The sequence below is a fragment of the Rattus rattus genome, chromosome 3, assembly GCF_011064425.1.
Source record: "Rattus rattus isolate New Zealand chromosome 3, Rrattus_CSIRO_v1, whole genome shotgun sequence".
NCBI classification, from domain to species: domain Eukaryota; kingdom Metazoa; phylum Chordata; class Mammalia; order Rodentia; family Muridae; genus Rattus; species Rattus rattus.
In genome coordinates this window covers 103,333,294-103,355,139 of record NC_046156.1, presented here as the reverse complement: position 1 = coordinate 103,355,139, position 21,846 = coordinate 103,333,294, and positions in this window count along the sequence as shown.

The following is a 21,846-nucleotide window of genomic DNA, read 5'->3' as shown; positions in this document are numbered from 1 at the left end:
TCCATTCGTTTACATGAGGCTGCATTTCCTGCTACAATAGTGGAGTTGAGTAGTAGAAACACAGCTCCCATGGCCTGTAGAGCATTAAATATTCATTATTTACACCATCTGACTCCAGCCCTGTATTTTCTGTGGCGAATTTTTAAATAATTGTCATAATGGTCAATGCACTATTAAACATAGTACATGAATCGTGTCATTAAATCTCTACACCAGCTATGGCAGAGGGGCTTTTGTTCATCCCATTTTACAAGTGGAGTACCCGGGTTTAAGTCACTACGTTTTGAGGTCTCAGACGTGGTGGAAGCAGGATTCGAAGGATATCACTCAGATTCCAGCCTGTGCTCTCTCAACCTGGAAACAATCTTCGAGTTAATCTAATAACAATAAAAGTGCCTTCCCCTTTCTAAGCACTTACCTTATACCAGCCTTCGCACAGGTTGGCTCTAATGTTCATCTCTAGCTAGGATATTCTTGGCAAAGAGCAGGGGACAGGAAGTTAGTCTAGTTAAGCAATTCATCAAAAAACAGAAAGCTCAGAGCACAGGTTGCTGCATCTGAACTGAAACACCAAATCCTTTCTTTATATAGGCCTCCTCCCCAGAGAGAGATCGTATCTAAGAAATACTACAGGAGCTGGAGGGACAGCACCGCACTTAGAGCTTATGCTGCTCTTACAGAGGACCCGAGTCTGATTCCTAGCAACCACATCCAGCAGCCCATAACTGCCTGCAATGCCAGCATCGGGGAGATCTGACAGCAAGTTATTCACACATGCACAAGCCCTACAAGGACCCATGCACGTGCACATAATTAAAAACAAAAAAAAATGCTTTTTGAAAAAAATAATATGGTCTGAAAACTTTTCATAACCTAAACCTTAATGCTTAATTCTCTAACCTGTTTAGAAAGACTATGGTTACAGCTTAGTGATTGAGGCCATGGCTTCCATCCACAGAACTATAATTTTACATACTTTTACACACACGCGTGAGTGTGCACGTGCACACACACACACAACTAAAGTTCTTGTGAAACTCCAAAATATGTTGACCCTAATCCCTAGTATAGTAACATCAAGGAATGGGGGCCCTTGGGTCATGGGAACTCTGTCTTCATGTGTGGATTAATTCCTTATGAAGGAGCTGGGTAAATAACAAGGCCTGTATCAGTCCTTCCCGCATAGGATACAGCAACAAGCCCACCACCACTCATCTTGCAGGCAATGAACAGCCCTCACTGGACAGTGATTCTCCTGACACCTTACCCTAAGTTTCACAGTCAGGGCTATGAGAAAATAAATTTCTGATCTTTATACAATTACTCAGGCCCAGGTGTTTTGTTTGGCAGAGCAGGTCCTAAGAAAGTCACCACACACTCTGAGTCCACACTTTAGTTCTTAGTGGCACCTGGCAGGTAACTTAAATCTCTTTAGCTCCATTTTCCTTGTTGGAAAATGTAAGGAGTCTAGGTGGGTGTCTTGGTTAGGGTTTTACTGCTGTGAGCAGACACTATGACCAGGGCAAGTCTTATAAGGACAGAATTTAATCAGGGCTGGCTTACAGGCTCAGAGGTTTAGTTCATTATCATCAAGGTGGGAGCATGGCAGCATCCAGGCAGGCATGGTGCAGGAGGAGCTGAGAGTTCTACATCATCATCTGAAGGCTGCTAGCAGAAGACTGGCTCCCAGGCAGCTAGAGTGAGGGTCTTATAACCCACGCCCACAGTGACACACCTACTCCAACAGGGCCAAACCCTCTAAACGAGCCACTCCCTTGGCCGAGCATATACAAACCATCACAGTGAGCCGTCTTCTCAGATCCCGAGATCCAAACATTGCAAACTCTGTCTGCTCCCTCACAGAGACACATTCACTGTGTGTGCCTGGTCAGAACCATTGTAAAATGAAAAATGAGTCAAGCCCTAACCAAAATCACTTGCCTGGGGGCTGCACAGATGGTGGTTCAGCAGTTAGAAGTGTTTGCTGCTCTTGCAGAGAACCCAAGTTCCGCTCCTAACATCCATCTCAGGTGGCCCTGGGAGATCTGATACATTCTTCTGGCCTCCACAGGAACCTGCGCTCGTGTGTGTGTGTGTGTGTGTGTGTGTGTGTGTGTGTGTGTGTGTGTGTCTGTGTGTGTGTCTGTGTGTGTGTCTGTGTGTGTGTCTGTGTGTGTGTCTGTGTGTGTGTGTGTGTGTGTGTGTGTGTGTGTGTGTGTCTGTGTGTGTGTGTCTGTGTGTCTGTGTGTGTGTGAGAGGGGGGGAGAGAAATTTAAAACTAAAATATTTCAAAAGGTTTAAGCTGGGGCACTTGGTATGGTTTATAGCATGAGTTTTAAACCAGCCAGAGCTATATGATAAGATTCTGTCTCAAACAATAGGTTTGATCAGGGATGGAAAAAAAGAGACAGATTAGAAGGGTGTACCACTCTATAAACTAAAATTTTAATATAATAAAATAATATAATAAAAAGGAGGCGTTTGAACACAAGTCCCCTTCATAAGTGCACAGCGCTTTCCCGGAAGACATAGGCTAATACATGAGCATCTCAGACCTACATTGGGGATACTACTCCACAAGCATTGGTCAAGAGGCCCCAGAACCACTCAGTGGGTAGCTGTTAATGCAGAGACTCATAAGTAGTCAAAATGCAGAGAATAAATGATGTGAGTGTTTAGGTCGAGGCTCAGGGGACAACAGGGAAGAAGAGCTGGAAAGAAAGAACGAACCTGAGGATGGGAGGAAGGTTGTGAGCACTGTCCCCTGGACATCGTGCCTGTTGTATTGGTGACCTCATTACAGCTATGCTATGGGACAAGGACAGATCAACTAACTGAGTAAGACCAGTCAACATGCCAGTGGGCAGCAAGAAGGAGGAAGGACATAAAGAAAGGAGGGGACATCTTAAGAGGTGTTCAGGGGGAGTAAGGGGGAGTTGGGGTGCATATGATCAAGATATAATGTATATGTGTATAAAATCATTAAACAATAAATACAAGATACAAATTGTACAAATACAATACAAGATACTACTAAAATGAAAATAAACTTGAGAGACCTTAAAATGTTTAGAGAATAAAGCAATAAATAAATTAGAAACAAACACAAAGCGTGGTGGTGGTGCTTGTCTGTGCTGGGGAGCCAGCGACAAGCAGATCCCTGGTCTCCATGCCAGCCAGATCCCCGGTCTCCATGCCAGCCAGATCCCTGGTCTCCGTGCCAGCCAGATCCCTGGTCTCCATGCCAGCCAGATCCCCGGTCTCCATGCCAGCCAGATCCCCGGTCTCCATGCCAGCCAGATCCCTGGTCTCCATGCCAGCCAGATCCCTAGTCTCCATGCCAGCCAGATCCCCGGTCTCCAAGCCAGCCAGATCCCCAGTCTCCGTGCCAGCCAGATCCCCGGTCTCCGTGCCAGACAGCCTGACCTGCTTGCTAAGGCCAGAGCCAGAGAGATTCTATAGCAAAAGCAAGGAGGAAGGCTGCTAAGGAACCAGTCAAGGCTGTCTTCTAAAATACTGACTTCACCAAAACAGATTTGAACATGATCACTGTCTATGGACTACATAAGGGGAGGGAGAGAAAGAAGGTAGCCAGGTGTCAGCACCAACATGTCATTTGGCGGTAAGAATTAGTTACAGTGACGTTTGCACAATGAGGTATCTACAGTTTATGACAACATGATATATTTTATAAAGAACCAGAAGATATTGAATATTGCCAACCCATAAAAAATGGTAATGCCTAAGGCTATAGAAGTAGCAGACATTAGCCAGTGAGAGTAAGGCACTTGTTAGACAAGCCAGGTGACCTGAGTTCAATCCCTGGAATCCACAAAAAAGTATCGAGAACTGTCTCCACAGAGGTGTCCTGTGATGTTCACACACTCATACGCGCACACACACACACACACCACACATGCACACATATATAATACAATACATATATATACACAAGTACACCACACATACACCAAACACACACAAATACACATACCACATACACATATACACACACACCACACACTTTACAACACATATACAACACACACACACATATCATATACACACATACCACACACTCACATACACACATACATATACCACACACACATACATGCACATATACGCCACACACATATACCACACACATGCAATACATACATGCACACACACACCACACACACACATATATATACCACACACACATACATGCACATATACACCACACACATATACCACACATATGCAATACATACATGCACACACACCACACATACATACAACACATATATCACACACACATATACCACATACACATACACACACATATATACCACACACACATACACCACACACACACATACACACACACACACACACACACACACACACACTAACTATAGCATAACAGTAGAGAAGCTGGAATTATGGCTTGGTGATACAGTGCTCTTAGTATCGGTGGGGTTAGGAAGAGCAGTGCCCACCTAGATGGCTCAAGGCTGATGGTTCCTGGAACATGCTGTAGAAAGGATTCCCCAAACTGTCCGGTTGCAAGAGTGCTTGTCTAGCATGCTTGAGGCCCTGGGTTTGATCCCCAGCGCATACGAGCAGACCCAGTGGTGCATAACGTAACTCAGCATTCGGAAAATAAAGACTGGAAGACCAGGGGAGCAGGGCCATCCTTGGCTATGGAGCAATTTGCAGGCCAGGCTGAGCTACGGAAAACTCTGCCTCGGTGTGGACTTTTTAATTTTTTTAAACTGATGGCTCTTTTCGGCCTTGCTTCAGTGGACAAGCAAAACCGATGTGAGGAAACACTTGCGTTGGGTTTACATTTTTAAGTGGCATGGTTTTTAAAAAGGAAGAAGAAAGAAGTAAAAGGCCATCTTGCCAGTAATCCCTCTAAGCCTTTTTAATTGCAAAATTCTTTTTTATGGTGTCGTTGACCTCGCCTTAACCGAGTTCCTGCTGTAAATGTGCTGAAGTGGGTACCAGTGCTGACAACTAAGGCTGAGAAATGTTTGAAGTATCACGACTCCACATTATTCTCCTGTCTGTGAGGTGCAGGGACTCATCCTGTCTGAATCATGCCTGCCCTTTGTTTATGCATGAATAAGACATCTCAGACACGGAGGACACAGACACCAGCCCTTCCGGGAAAAATAAGAACCGGCCCTCAAATGAGGGTGAGCGAACTGACTGGTCCCAGTGCCAACTAATTTCTAAATGTGAATAAAGACACATTGGCTTGCCGGCTTCCTCCAAGTCGCTCACTGGCCCCTAACCTTTAGCAAGACAAAAATGTCACATAAAATGGAGCCTAAAATTAAGGACACATTTTGCTTTTCAATGGTTCAGATCGTGTGAGAATGAGGTCGGTGTCCTACCTCCCCCAGATAAGAGCTGTCATTGTGTGAGAGCATTCAACAGTGCCACTGTCATTAGGCCACACAGAATGTCTGATGACTTAGAAACTCAGAACATGGATCCAGAATCAACCTACAAAAAAAGTCATTCAGCCTTGTCCCTAAATTCCTGATAGGGCTCTGGGTAAAAACATCTATTCCTGGGTCACAGAAATCATGTCACTGATAGCCATTTCTTAGGTTCCTAATGTCAGTACGGTACTTTTCTTTGTGCTGGGATGTTCAGAGCACACTGGACAAGTCCAGGTTTTAACAGACTTTACCTTAGAGTAAACAAAGGGGAAATGGAGAGAAGTTAGTGCTGCTTCGATGAGGAGACAGGAGCCGATACTGCAAAGGGGCTTTAGTACTTTAGTATGAGTAATCAGGAGGGGCACAGGGACCTGAGTGTGCATAACATGGTCATGGCCCTGGGTCCATTCTCAGCACAAAAGAAAGAAAGAATTCTCCGAGAATTGTGAAACAAGAATAGAAGGTACAAGGTCCTAGATTCAACCCCTAATTCCATGAAATAAATAAAGGAAATGAAACTATTGGCTTTCAGACCCAAGGATGAAGAGCTGAGGTGCATGTTTTACATACCAAACCAAACCCGGCTTCCAGGTTTTTCCCAGCATCCTTCTTCAGTCTCTACCTGAACTTTGCAGCCCAGGGAGGGGCTCAGTTGCCTTTCCCCCCCAGAGGCTCTTCCCTGTATAATCCAGACATCTCTCCATCTCTCTCTCTCTCTCTCTCTCTCTCTCTCTCTCTCTCTCTCTCTCTCTCTCTGTATGTGTGTGTCCTTCCTCTTCCTCTTCTTCTTCTCCTCCTCCTTCTTCTCTGCCCCCACCCTACGATCCCCTGGCAGCAATCCTTGAGGCCAGTGAACTCACCCAAGAGCAGCTTCCCTACGATCCTGCCTTTTGTATAATATAATCTGGTTTGAATTGGCTCATTTCACCAGCAAAGGAATAACCTATCAGAAACATGAACTATTTTATTTGATTTCCTGTGACAATCTGGCTACAGGAGACATTCTAGACCCAAGAAATACCTACTAAAGAGGCCCAGAGATAAGAAGAGAAGAAAGAAGTCTTTCTCTTTAAACATTGATTTTATTTTTGATTTTATATAAACATCAACATCTATCTGTGTGGAGATGTGTTCACATGAGTTCCTCCAAAGAGGCCAAAAGAGATCATCAGACAGCCTGGAGCTGAGGTTACAGGTTGTCATGAGTCACTTAAAACAAGTGTTCGAAGGCAGCCTTGGGTGTCCTGGAAGAGCAGGAAGCCCATTTAACCACTAAGCCATCTCTCCAGACCCTTTGTTTTGTTTTGTTTTGTCAATGACCCAATGAGTTTAATTAGGGTCACTAGTATGCACATGGGTGTCAGGTTATTTACTGGAGCATAGATAGCTTGCCAGTGGCTACACCACCAAAGAAAATCAATTTTTCCTCCCCCAATAGCCATTAGCTGCCTCCTCGGGCAGGGCTGGAGGGTTGAGATTCTGTTTTTATTATCATATATTAATTCTCATGATGGGTTCCATTATGGCATTTTCATGCATGTCCATAACGTGGTTCAGTCACATTCACTCCCTTTACCATCTGTCCCTCCCCACTCTGCTGACCACCTCCCTTTCTCCTCCCAACCGGTCCCTCTTACACTTTCTGTATTTCTTTTCGCTTAAATTTTTAAAGAAATAGATGGAAAGGAGGGAAGAGAGGAGAGAAATGAGAGGTCAGGAAGGCAGGCAGAGAGCACATCTCAGAGGGGCCTGAAGACAGCTGAGACCTCTGCTTAGACATACTTAATACAGGATTTACAGGGAGGCTCTTAAAATGGGAGCCTTGCGGTCTAATGGGCTTTTAGTCAGGGGCTCTGGCTGCCACAGGGATGTGGATTTGCTAGAAGGTGAAATGGAAGCGGGAGGCCACTCAGGAGGTAACTGCGGTGGTCCGGGTGAAAGACGGTGGGATCCTCCAGGGTCCATCACCAGTAGAGATGACGGATGCTCAGAGAAATGTTTCAGAGGCCGGGTGACAGGATTCACTAATGAATTGCTATGGGGATGAGGGAGGTAGGAAGGGATCCCAGGTTTTTGGCTGGCTCTGGGCACACTGGATCAGCTTACTTGGCATCTGAGATGATGCTGCTTCAGCCAAACGGAGCCCAACGCCTGGCCAACTGCGCTGTGAAATTTGAACTACACCCGAGGAAAGTAGTATGCTTTGTAAATCATCGTCAGAAAAGTATTTCCCACACCCACACCCTCTCCTACAGAGCAACTGTGTTCCTGTGAGGCCAAGTTCACAGAGTACTCCTCACCAAAAGAAGGGTACATCATCAATTCTGAGTTTCTGCAGCCCGTGAGCCCAACCTTGTACTTGGTTAATGAGAAAGAACAATAAATGCCAGGGTCATCGGCCATGGCAGTCCACAGGACTGTCTGAGACATATAACAAGAAAATTCGGACAACTGAGTGGGATTTTCAGCTAGAGACTAAGAGGCCAAATTTAATCATCTACCTAAAGTTGTCATCCAGGGGGATTCGTCCCTAATTCTCCTTGCAAAAGCAAAGAATCTGACAACTACTTTTCAGCCAAGCAGGTGCCTTGAGGCAGTTAACCAGCTGGCTGAAATCTTCACCAAAGCAAAAGATAGTAACATGATTGATTATCTTCTCATTGAATGAGAAAACAATCTCCTCCCCAACCCAATGAGCACACAGAACCGCTAACAGATTATCCCTGACCTACACGATACTTAGAGAACATAACAAAGGCACCCACACCCCAGGCACAGGCTGCTTGGGACTCCATCTCCAATCCAGGTCCACTTAAATGCACTGATGTCCTAACAAGGTTCTGTTCGTTTTCGAGTGGCTAAGCGCTGGCTTTCATCTTCAGACTCTGAATAGACAGCCTCTCGCTCAATCGTTTTACTACATCTGCTTCGGAGTTGCAATTGGTCTGCCCCAGGGAAGGCTTCTCCTCCAAATGTCTTGAAGCATTGAATTGTGATCGGCTCGCACATTCCTCCTCTCCAGCCCTAAAAATGCATGCATACATCTCACTCCATCCAAAACACACAATCGAGACTCGTTGTGGCTACGTTTTGTGTTGCCATGCAACACAAAGAGAAAGATGGTCTTCTGGGAACATCGAGCCAGTGTTCTTTACATGAGAAATCACTAAGATCAGGGCCAAACCAAACCGTCCCATGAGGCGACACTTGGAAACCTACTTCCCACTTCTTTGCTGTGACTCCCAGTACATTCATCGATGATGGCGTCAAAAGCCTAGGAAGAGCACATGAGTACAAGTGCAGGTCAGACGATCATCTCCTGAGCCAGGTACAAGCCAGTCTTCCCAGCACTTGCGGTGTGGAAGCAGGAAGATTAGGAGTTCGAGGTCATTTTCGCTATATAATGTGCTCAAGACCAGACTGAGCCAAAAGAGAGGGCTGGGTGAGGGTGAGCTCTCCTAATAAGCTAGGAGCAAAGGCTCATGTTATGCCTGCCTGCTTACCATATGTATTAGCAATTTCCAATTCCTCACTGGTACCTTGTAAAGAAAGAGCTACAATAATAAAACAGCAGACACTAGAGTACAAGGCAAGAGAGATAACTGAAAATCTCCTAAGTGTCAGAAGAGCTCCTTCTCAAACAGTAATTGAACACTGTCCTCTTTCACTGTCGTTCACAGGGATGTCACCATTCCTTCTCCATCACTGCTAGCGTTATGGTTGGTACCATTTGCTGTAAGCAAGTTGTACTTGAGCTTAAGAAGACCCTTGTATCAAGCTGTCACGGGGTGGGGGTGGGGGGAAAAAGACTCAATCCACCACCCATTACCCTTACGAAACTTCTTCCTTCCACAAACCTCAAGGGAAAAGCCAAGAGTCATTTTGTCATAGGGTAAAACACTTCCTTTCTTCAGCTAAAGGTTAATTTATTCCTAAAATCTAAACACCATGGGGCTGGAGGGATGGTCTGCAGTTAAGGACATTGGCTGCTCTTGCAGAGGACCTCAGTTCTGTCCCTAACACCTGCATGGTAGCTCACAACCATTTGTAACTCCGGTCCCAGAGGATCCAATGCCCTCTTCTGGCCTCCACAGACAGCAGGCACACATACGGTGCATATACATAAATGTAGGCCAAAAAAATAATCCATACAGATAAAAGTAAACAAATCTCAAAGACAAAACAAACAAAAGAAAAAGCCCTTCGCATTAGACTTCACAAACATTCTCCCTGGGCTAAAGCTACATCTCAGTGGTAGCACTCTTTCCTGGCACACATGAAGCCCTGAATTCTTCCCATGCTGTTGGCAGCAAAAGAGAAAGAAAACCTTAATCATTCAAACAAGCTCCACACGAAGCTTAAAACGATTCCTAAGACTGGTGTCTGGGAAAAGCTGAGATTCTAACGCTAACACTGATCTTGAAGGTGTGAGACGTTACATGAAGGTACGGGTAGTACTAGGTTCAAAACACCATCCCAGCTTAGAGATAGGAGCTTCAAGATTCGAAGCAGGAGTTCAAGTGTGCATGGGGGCAGGGCAGAAAGGAGCCTGGGAGCCAGGTGACAGAGAGCTTATCTGGCCACTCTTCCAACACTGTATCAGCCATGAAATCACCGGAGTCTCAAGGTTCCTCTGACTCTATCTGCATTCTATGCTCCCAGGCAGAAACCAAAATACATCTTGTGAGGAAATGTAATACCAGAGAAAAAAAGAGAAATCCAATATTCACAAGACCCAAGGGAACCTTAGCTCAGTCCGGAGGCTCCATGTGTAGGAAAATGTAGGAGGAAACCACATTCTATAGCCTACACAATCCTGTGGTGTAAGAATGGTGGCTCCCCTTCCTTGGGTGAAAAAAAGTTCAAATGTGTCTCTCTTTACAGAAAAGGGGGGTACAGAAGAGCCCTTTTGTGTTTCTGTTCCTCAGTGGTGGTATCCTTTACACTCTGTCATTTTTACAAGGAAGAGAAGGAGGGGGGAAGGGGGGAAAGAAAAGTAGGTCAGAGGGCTCATAAAATTAAGGAAGTCATCAACAATTGGGTCGATGACTTATTGGTTAAAGCAGGAGACCCAGAAACATGTAAATGGCATCACACCTATAATCCCAGAGAGGTGAGTTCCAGTCACCATGAGAACCCCTGCCTCCATCTATAATGTGATGAGCAATCAGAGAGGACTCCCATTGACAACCTTGGGTTTCCATAGGCACATGCATGTACATGTGTACATGTAACACTCATGTGAAGTCATAGTATACATACCCCACACATATACACATGATGAGAGAGAGAGAGAGAGAGGAGAAGGAGGAGGAGGAAGGAGGAAGGAAGGAAGGAGAAGGGGGGAAGGAAGAAGGAAGTAAAGACAGTGACCGAGCATATTTCCTCAATGTCTTAACAAGGTTGCAGTGGTCACCACTGCTCTCTGAGCTTCTCAGACCAGCTAAGGATACAAGAAGACTAAAGACAAAGACCTGTGAACAAGTCTGGGGCCCAGCCAGAAGAGATCTGAAGGCCAAGTTCCATCAGTACAAGCTCAGTAGACTTAGTTTGTTCTACAGTGCCGCTTGGGACAAACACTACACGAGTTCCCAATAGGCAACCCAGTTGCAGTTCATGACTGAAGATCTGTGATCCTCTGATCCGGGTGACGCTTGAGCAGTTCCTTAGTAAAGGGCTTATCAAACTGATCAGGAAAGCTCAATTAATTTATATCAGAAATACAAAAACTGGAGATGCCCCAGCTATAAGTGTGGGAGCCTAGAAACTTGCCACACATTTGCAAATGTCAAACTCCAAAGAGAGAGAGAGGAGAGGGGCGGGAAGAGAAGGGAGTTGGTGTGGTGCCAAACCACAGTATCCAAGAGGACCCAGCAGAAAGAACTGAACAGTCTTAACCCAGAAGGAGATACACCAGCTACTTTTACCATTGCTGTGACCAGTTATCTCACAAGAAACAACTTCAAATGTGAAAGATTTATTTTGGCCATGGCATGAGGACAGAGTTCATTGTGGCTGGGAAGACACGGTGGCCAGAGTGGCTCTCAGCTGTGATCACGAATGAGGCTGCTTGTTCAGGAATCTTTGCTCATCAGATCTTCATTTCCCCTTTCTATTTGGTGCAGGGCTTCAGCCTAGGGGATGATGACACCCACTTTAGGGTGGATCTTCCCTCTTACTCTTCTCTGGAAACACTCTCACAGGTATGGTCTCAGAGGTGTGTCTCACAGGTGATTCTACAACCACTCACACTGACAATGAAGATCGACCATCCCCAACAGCAAGTGGTGAGAAGTGGGGTGAGGTCGCTATCCCTATCAGAATTGTCTGGGCAGCTTTCCCACAGTCCCACTCTCCTCCCCTGAGATCTGGACATCAGTGGACAGCTGAGAATGCAGATAGCTGTACAGACAGAGAAAGCGGAAAAGTCTAGATGCAGAAGAAGAGTTTCTTTCTGTCAACAGGACCATTGTGGCTGGTGCCCTAATTGCATGCCACTAAAACAATGACAGAAGACACAGCAAATGTGCGCATTGGACTGTTCTAAAGTATGTACATGCCTAAATTGTTCCTATCAGGATACTGAGAGTTCTTAAGCAATGCTTCTCTTGTTGACTAGATTTACCACAGCCCCACCCTGGTATAAGCTACACAGAACAGGACAAGAAGTGGGTATAAGGACTCAGCTTTTTTTTTAACGTTTTTTTAATATCTACAATATCCAAGGCAGGAAATTTCTGCTATATGCAAGCACCCATAAGTTTTAAACAAACTTGATGGAATGGAGAAGGTGTTACTGGGACAGGACGGGGGTGACAAGATGTCAGGCCCCCACACACAAGAAGTCTCACTAGCTCTAGAAGCAAGTTGTTATTGCCTCATCACCTCTTGTCACCAACAGGTTTGTCACCAACAATGTTGACCACAAAGAGGTATTGGCTTGTTCTCTTGAGTTGACCCAGTATGACCCCCACACCTTTCTCCCAGCCATCCTTTGTGCCCCACCCCCATCCAGTCACAAAAACTGTTGCCTTCCCTCCAAATCAGGTGAGCAGACAAGACCAGACAGGGATGTCAGGGTGAAACAGCCTTTCTGGGGTCCAAATCACGTCCCAAGAGAACAAGCCTAAGCCTGCTGACCCAGGTTTCTCCCTGTCCCCCTGTGCCTGCTGCTCCTCTCCAGCCAGCCACGGGAACTTTTAGAACTTTGGTAGGTGGTTGCACATAGTATGTGTTCTTAACCTAGACTCAAGGCATAGAATTAAAAGTCTGCTTTGGTTAGGCTGGTGATCTTAGAGGTTGAGCTTACGTCTCCTGTGTGCTAGGAAAACCCTCTGCTGCCAACTGACATCTTCTTTTATTCACTGTTTTATTTGGAGACAGGGACTCAGACTGGCCTTGAACCCCTGCCTCAGCCTCCAGAGTAGCTGGAATGTCAGGCCTGTACCACCAGATCAGGCTAAAACATTCCTGTTTTGAAAGTTGACTCCTTACCCCCTCTTTCTTGCTCTGTTGTGTGTGGTATACAATATGTGTTCACATGTGTACTGTGGGGCATGTGGTATATAGTGTGTTGTATGTGTAGTATATGGTATACAGTATTTTTGATGTGTTTATAGGATGCAGTGTGTGGTATGCAGTGTGTAGTGTGATACAGGGTGTGGTGTATGGTATGTGCATTGTGTGTTTACAGTATATGGCATGTTTTACATGTGGTGGTACACATCTTTGTCTTTCACTGCTCCATGTATGTTCTTTTGTGATGAGAACTCTGTTCTGAAAGAAACAAGCTGATTCGCCCCTCACAACTCATCAGCTCTCACCTCCATCAACCTGTGACAAGCCACTTCAGAGTCTAACCACCTGACGACCCCTTTCCCCATGTCTAGGCACTTATACATGTATATGCACCATGTACACAATACAGTACATACCACATGCTACACACCATGAACACATGATGCATATCATACATCACACACTAATTCATAATGCACACCACACACATACAACGCCAGATACCAGATGTATATATCACAAGCACACAAGATAATGAACAATGTATACCACACTTGCACGCCAATTATTAGACCACTCATTGCCATAAAAACACAACAGGCCATAAGTACATGACACATAACACACTTTGCACCATATACACACACATATACACAAACACACCTCATTCACAATGTACACACCCACACACGCGCACACACATACACACATGCACACATACACACACACACACACACACACACACACACACACACACACGAGTGCGCACACACACAGAGTTTCTTATCTCTTTCATTTACATTTACTCTCCCCTCCTCTTATTCCCTTGTGATTAATGCTGGCCGAACTTCCCTTGGGCACTGGGAACCAGCAGCATCCTTTTTCACAGTTGCCTGCTCTGTCATCATTTGCCCTCACACAGCTTGTGTTTGGGCGGCTCCTCAGCAGGCCGGCTGCTTTCTGCACAGAATCACAGTTCCCCATTTACCACCAACCACTGGATCTGATGGGGTTTGGAATGAGCTGCTCCATCTACAGACTTACTAACAATCCTCACGTCTGTAGCAGTGTCTCCAGAAGGGGTGCTAGGGCTGGAGGAGGGACTTAATGCACTCTGTGTGGAGCTATAATAAGACTTCCTTACTGGGCCAGCTGAAGGGAGGAAGATGTTGATGAGCACCCCATCCCACCCCCCCAACCAAACACTTCCCATTTGCTACTCACTCCCTGACACCTGCTGCTTTCCCAGGAATGGGGAATAGCAGAGACCCTTAAAGCCTCATTGTCTAATGAGTGACCAAAAACCAATGCTCTGTGATCTCAGACACCCGACCCATGGCGTTACTGAGAGCCATCCCAGAACCCTTCCTTCACTCTCTTCTACTTAGTTTTCATTTCGTGACAAGACCCCTCTAAGGTGCCTGGACCTGGATTTTCATCGACACAAAAAAGAGGGTGGATTGTGATGAGGGGTTCGGGTGAGAATATATACAGAGCTATCTGTTTTTACACAGTATGTGTGCGTGCGTGCTTGTGTGTGTGCATGAGTGTGTGCAGCAAATCCACATGCCATGCCGCCACATAGACATGTTCAGGAAACAGTTCTCTTTTTCTACCATGTAGGTTCCAGGGATTGAACTTGGGTTGTTAGACTCAGTGGCCATCTTGCCAGCCCCAGAACTATCTTTGGAAAAGCCATGGGGCCAAGGTTGAAGTCTTCACTGCAGAGGGCAGCGGGACGCCGAGTGTGTCAGTAATCGAGTGCCTGACAGGGATGAGGAAGGGCCTGGGTTCAATCCCCAGTGCAAAGGAGGGAAGAGGAGAAAAGAACAACCAGCAGGGAGTTAGTGACCATGGGAAGGCTCCAGAGATAGGGTTGTTTAGGCTGGGAAAGGAACTAGAGGCCAGCCATTACCCCTACTGGAAGTAAAATTCCTCCCTCAGCCTTAGGTCTCTCTTCGCCAAGTTGGGATACAGAGCCAGTCCCAGATCCCTTCCTTTACTCTCTTCTACTTAGTTTTCATTTTGAGACAAGACCCGTCTAAGGTGCCTGGAGAGCAGAAGCACCCCCCCTAGACCTGAATCCATGTCATCTCATTTAGAAGAAACAGACACTTGTTCCCTGGACTGAAGGGGGAGGGAGGAGAAGAGGGGGTGGTGCAGGTAGAGACCGGATGAATCACCTGCTTCCTGTAAATTCTATTTCTGGAAACGAAGAGGAAACACTGCTCTTACCTGATTGAGAGTCACTGCTCAGTGTACCTCAGACTCTAAATAGGAAGGCATGCCCAGGATGTACCGACATCCCTTTTGTAAATGAACTAAATATGGAATCACTACTTAATATTATGGAAACTGGTAAAACACCATCAAATTCTAGCAAGCAAGAATATTAGCAAAGTAAATGCTTCCTCCTTGAGATAACACAGTAATAAAAGCCCGGTATTAGGAAATAGGCTGAAAGCCAGCCGTGGTAGATCACACCTTTAGTCCCAGCACTAGAGAGGCAGAGGCAGATGGATCTCTGAGTTCAAGGCCAGTCTGGTCTACAAAGCGAGTTTCAGGACAGCCAGGACTATGCAGAGAAACCCTGTCTCACAAAAGCAAAGAGGAGGAGGAGGTGGAGGAGGAGGAGGTGGTGGAGGAGGTGGAGGAGGAGGAGGTGGGGGAGGAGGTGAAGAGATAGCTGAGAAGGTAAGAGCACTTGCTACTCTCAGACAAGACAGTGTTTGGTTCTCAACACCTACTTGACAGCTCACAGACACTCTAGTTCTAGGGGATCTCGTGGCCTCTTCTGATCTCCTCCAGACATACATGGAGATGAAATACTCATTGTTAGGAGCAGTGAAAACCCAGAGTTAGTGAAGTCCTAAGTGAATGGGCACAGCCATGTCAAGGACTTCACAGTCTTGGGCTCAGAAGGATGGCAAAGCCTTCCATGAGGGACCAAGTGCTCGTAATGACAGTGAGTTCACAACATGTCCAGCTCGGCTTTCTCCCTCTGGAGAGTTATGGCCTAAAGACTGTTCCCCCACAGAGACTGCTCCTACCGAGGCTAGCTAAACCTGCCTCCCTGATTCAGTTGTAGACCACGAATCCTTGTTTATCTGTACCTGGAAACCTGTTTCTTGTTCCTCTGTATGTAGTAACCCCACCTCTCTATTCAACTCTATATAATAAACGGGTTAAGCTTCTAGGGTGCTGTGATCTCTCTAACAGAGGTCCCAGTCCACCTGGCCCCAGCTTTCCTGTGTGCCCAGCTGTCTGTTTTTCCTTCATTCCTTTGCTATCCCAGTTAGGTTCAAGTCCCTGGAGCCATGGTAGGATACAGCAACTCACACACAGAAAACAAAAATTATTAATAAATTGTAAAAATTAAAAATTATGAAAAGTAACTTGCCACAAGCTGGAGATGTGCCTAGTGGGTAAATTGCTTACTGTAGAAGCACAAGGACCTGAGTCTGGATACCTAGAACATATGTGTATGAGGTGTGATGCATATTCCTATGAGCCTGGTGCTAGGATACAGATAGACAGAAGGACTCCAGGGCTTCCTGGCCAGCCAGTCTAACCAGTTGATGAGCTCCAAGTTCAGTGAGAAACCATGTCTCAAGAAGTAAAGTGAAGAGCAACCAAAAATAGGTAATACGGACCTTGGACCTACACACACACACACACACACACACACACACACACACACACACTGCTGGCCACATTCTGCTTCAAAAAGCTTGTCTTGATTTCTTTGAAAAGCTCACTATTTGTATTTGTCCCCATTTGGGGAATGAAGTATGACGGTGATTATCCTAGTTGTTCCAATCACAACTCTTCGGGGCCTCTAGGTAGATCTCTCTGCATTTGGAAGCATCCACGCAGACCGAGCCGGCTTCAGAATACGACACCTCCACAACGTGGAAATGAACATGTTCTCGACATGCCAGGCTGGCAGCCAGGCACATGCCATTCACTCACCAAGCAGGCAGTGACCCACTGCATCGCAGACGGCATGCAAAGAGCCGGGCATGGCAGAGTGGAGGTGACATGCAGGACACCTGCCCTCCTGCTCCAGTGCCAAGCAATCATTGTGAGGCGTCAGCTGGGAGCCGCCGCGGCAGACATGTCGAAGGAACCGTGACTCAGTCGAGAATTAAGTGTAGGGTAGGCTAGGGGCTCTGTGACGGATTTTCTATTTTTCTAATCTCACATTTTGCAATTGATAAAGAGTTCACCAACAAGGTGCCAAAAAGCACATCGCAATGAGGACATTTTAGTGCTTTTGTTGTATGACATGACTGATAAAAGGGTTGATACTGAGAATAAACTGAGAGGTAGATAAATGAATGATACCATCCATCCATATGTACAGGCATATATACATAGACAGACAGATGGATGGATGGATGGATGGATGGATGGATGGATGGATGGATGGACGGACGGATAGATTCTGCTGATAATGATCCCTTTTTTTTTTTTTTTTTTTTTTTTTTTGGCATGGGCTCATACAGTCCAGGCTGTCCTCAATCTCAATACGTAGCCAGAAATGACTTTGAACTCCTAATCCTCTTGCCTCTGACTCCTGGGTGCTTGTATTATAGGCTTGTTCATTTTAGCATTAATTTTAATGCTCATGAGTCCTATTTCTCAGGTAACACCAGAAAGAAGTTTAAAAGCAGGAGCAAAATAAAAATAAATGTAATTCTGTCCCACCAACACGTTACTGTCACACTCTCCAACAGGCAAATGTGTTTTAAATGAAAGATATTAGTCACTGGTTTCCCCTAACATCCCTTCCAAGTGAAGGAGATTTTTGGTAAACTTGTCTTTCTAGCCTGCACATTCTGTCTCAGGCAATCAATGAGAAAACATTTTTTTGACAAGTCAAATGTCCATGATTAAGAGGAGAAACAGCCCTCTCTCTGCAGAATATATGACTTACTCCGGCTCAGTCCCTCAAGACATCAATCTGCATCTCACTGCAGACAGAGGCCTGGTGTCTTGGTCAGTGCACACATTAAAGGCTCCGTCCTCTGCTACTTAAGAGAGAGATTTAACATTAGCTCATGTTAGATGTAAAGGAACAACCTTCTCCATTGAAAGAGAAATTTTATTTCTCGGGGAGAAAAAATACAGCATGCAGTCACTCCGGTGCATTATGAACCTGCTATTGCGTGTGGGATTTATGGTCGAGGTCTCTTCTCTTCCGCAAGGATTCTTCACCTCTAAAGGCAGAGAATTAAAGAGCTCAGAGCCACCAAAAAAGTTTCACGGACCTTTACTGCCATCTAGTGCTCAAAGTCTGTCATGCCTCGCCAATGGTTTCCTCTAGGAATTTGAAGAGATTGAGGCCCTGGCAGGGAAAGCTCAGAGAGTTCTAAATGAACTTGGCAGTAAACAGCGTTGGCCCACACAGAACTGTTGTGCCTGAAAACAGTGACCTGGATACATGACATTTCCACACTGGCTCCCATAGAGAGCTGCAACTGGAGCTCATGGCTGCCCCTGCTTACTCATCTACTGGAAGCAAGCTGGTGTGTGTGTGTGTGTGTGTGTGTGTGTGTGTGTGTGTGTGTGTGTGTGTGTGTGTGTGTGTGTTGTACATACACAAGGAAAGCCTGAAAATGCCCCATGCTAAGAGCCCTACATGATCCCAAGCGGCACCATGAAGGGCCATATGCAAAACCACCCCACATGACTTCTACATTTAGATCCTGATGCCAATATCCTCCACTAGGGCCTTCCTCCTCTATGCTCTCTCTGGCTTAAAGGCTTATAAACAGAAGCCAGATGTAGGCTGCATGAAAGTGCCGTTATTAGGACTGTCCAGGGGCACAACAGACAGCAGCTTCCGTGGTTGGTGGAATGTGATCTGGATCCTGCCAGCCTCACAGAGGCAGCATCTCTGTGTCCTCCCTTCCTCTGCAGCCCTACACATGCCAACAGGATAGGAACAAAGTGGTCAGAGGCTCAGGGACTTAATCTATGAACTTCCCTTCCTTCTCTACCAAACTCTGTTCTAGCTGATGTCGTTCTAAGAATCACATTTGAATGCTAGGTCCCAAACCTGTGGCACTGCAGAGAGTTGGTGTAAGTATAAGGGGGGCCTGGTGGCAGGAAGTTAGGTCACTGGGAGCACACCCTTGCAGGTGCTATTAGGACCCTGTCCTCTCTCCTTCCTGTTTCCAGGCTGCTGTGAGGCAACCTGACCTCCTGTATCATGTGTTCCCACCATGGTACAGTGTGAGACCACAAGCCCAAAGCAAAATGGTCATGGATGGAAACCATGACAGCAAATCAACCCTTTTTCTTAGACATTCTTTGTCTTCTTATACAGTATCTAAGAGCTGGCTAACACTTCGGCCCTAAACTTTAAGGGGAAGGTCAGATGGGAACAGTCCATGGTATCTCAATCTTTTGTATCTGTGAGGAAGAGAGTTGGAGATGAGGAGAAAGCATTGTTGGCATTGCAAGGTTCAGAACATCCAGGATACAAAGTTCAAGCCACGGGTGTCAGAAATGCTCTCAAGATCAGGTCAGTGGCTGAGTGTGGTCACACACCTCCACCACGTCCTTCGACCCAAAGTCCATGTGTTCAGCAATCATGGTTCTCTTTCATTCTGTGCCATATTTATGCTTACTGCTCTATTTTAACCACTTTTAGTTATTTTTTAATATAGTAGAGAATATGATAGTAAAAGGTCAGTGGGATGCATATTCACTTCTATGATCCCCGTCTATTTCATCTCCTGACAGAATGTATGCCTCCTCATCAGAAGAACCAGGGTCCTTTCTTCACCCTGTCCTGAAAAGCAGGACTACGAAAGGGCGTGCCTCACTGGGCTGCTATCAGAATGAAGATGTTGCCAGATGTAGAATTCTCCCAAGCGCACTAAATGCTCTCTTAGCTGTTACTAAGGCTTGGGGCACAAACGGAGCTGGGGGAGCCAGGGCTGCCTTGCTCTCTAAAGTCTTTCTGTGCTTGAGTGCGTATGTTTGCTTTCAAAAACAGCCATGTCTCCTTTCTCCAACTTTAAACTCCTTAAGGAAGATACAGTGTTAAGAGAACTGCCATGTGACTCCCACCAGGGCTGGGTCTATTGATATTGTTTAGCTAAATGGATAGATTATCGAACTGCCTTCTAACCTCATATCTCCATGCCCATAATTACTGCAGCTCCCAGGCCTTGTCAGAGGAGTTTATTTGTGAAGTGGACAACAGTTAATGAAGAAGTTCACAACTCATCAAAGGCACAAATGGGACATCTGTCACAGAGACAGACAGACAGACGGACAGACAGACAGATGGACAGACAGACACAGAGACATAGACACACAAAGAGAGAGAGCTCAGGGACCAGAACAGAACATGAGACAAAAGATTCTGAGTCAGGGGTCAGGAAGGAGCAAAGCAAAACAGTGTCTTGTGAGCATGACGAGATTCTTTTTTTTTTTTTATTAACTTGAGTATTTCTTATATACATTTTGAGTGTTATTCCCTTTCCCAGGTTTCCGGGCAAACATCCCCCTCCCCCCTCCGCTTCTTTATGGGTGTTCCCCTCCACATCCTCCCCCCATTGCTGCCCTCCCCCCAACAATCTAGTTCACTGGGGTTCCAGTCTTAGCAGGACCCAGGGCTTCCCTTCCACTGGTGCTCTTACTAGGATATTCATTGCTACCTATGAGGTCAGAGTCCAGGGTCAGTCCATGTATAGTCTTTGGGTAGTGGCTTAGTCCCTGGAAGCTCTGGTTGCTTGGCATTGTTGTACATATGGGGTCTCTGAGCCCTTCAAGCTCTTCCAGTTCTTTCTCTGATTCCTTCAACGGGGTCCCGTTCTCAGTTCAGTGGTTTGCTGCTGGCATTCGCCTCTGTATTTGCTGTATTCTGGCTGTGTCTCTCAGGAGAGATCTACATCCGCTCCTGTCGGCCTGTACTTCTTTTTGTTTCATCTGTCTTGTCTAATTGGGTGGCTGTATATGTATGGGCCACCTGTGGGGCAGGCTCTGAATGGGTGTTCCTTCTGTGTCTGTTTTAATCTTTGCCTCGCATGACGAGATTCTTACACTGGTAAACCCATGGCAGTTGCAATTGCCTTCACCAAGACTTAAACAAGGCCAGGCCAGTTAATGCTCTATCATGCACTGAGAAGAGGTCCACTGGTCCACCACTGACTAAGGACCTATTGACAGTCAATGGCTTCTGCGAGAGGGTGTGGCTCCTGGAAGATGAGCAACACTCCAGTGGAGACACCACATCCATGAGCATTATGGTCTGCACAAACTGCACTCAAAGGGTCGGTTTCTTTGTTTTGTTTTGTTTTTTTGTTTTTTTTTTTGTTTTGTTTTGTTTTTTTGTTTTTTTTTTTTTTTTTTTAGGACCAGAAGTTGGAATAGGGTGAGGAGACGGAGATAGGTCTGGGAGGAGTTAGGAGGAGTGTGGGATGAACATGATCAAAACACGTGTGAAATTCTGACAGAATTAAGAAAATGCTATGTTAAGAATGTTGTAGGACTCTACAGCTACCAAACCCAACCCACAGCTCAGGAGGCAAAGAAAATTGAATGCAACAGGTAACTAAGGACATCTCCTTGAGGAGCACAACCGAGAACCCCCAAGGGCCTTCAGAAGACGAGGCCCTCATTGCAAGCAGTACTGTTCAACTCTCTTGGAATTTCTGAAAACCCTTAGGAACCATTATAGATGAATGTCTCATCTTCCAGGGCAGAACCAGAATTTTTAATTTGATGAAGCTAACAGTTCACAGTCCACTCAGGAGGAAGATTGACAGACCACAGGTGGGGAAACACTGATTCATTATTCATCATTCCCAGGAAGACAAGCAGTTTCAGCCCAGCAAGACGGAAATGAGAAGAGGCAGAGAGAACAAGCAAG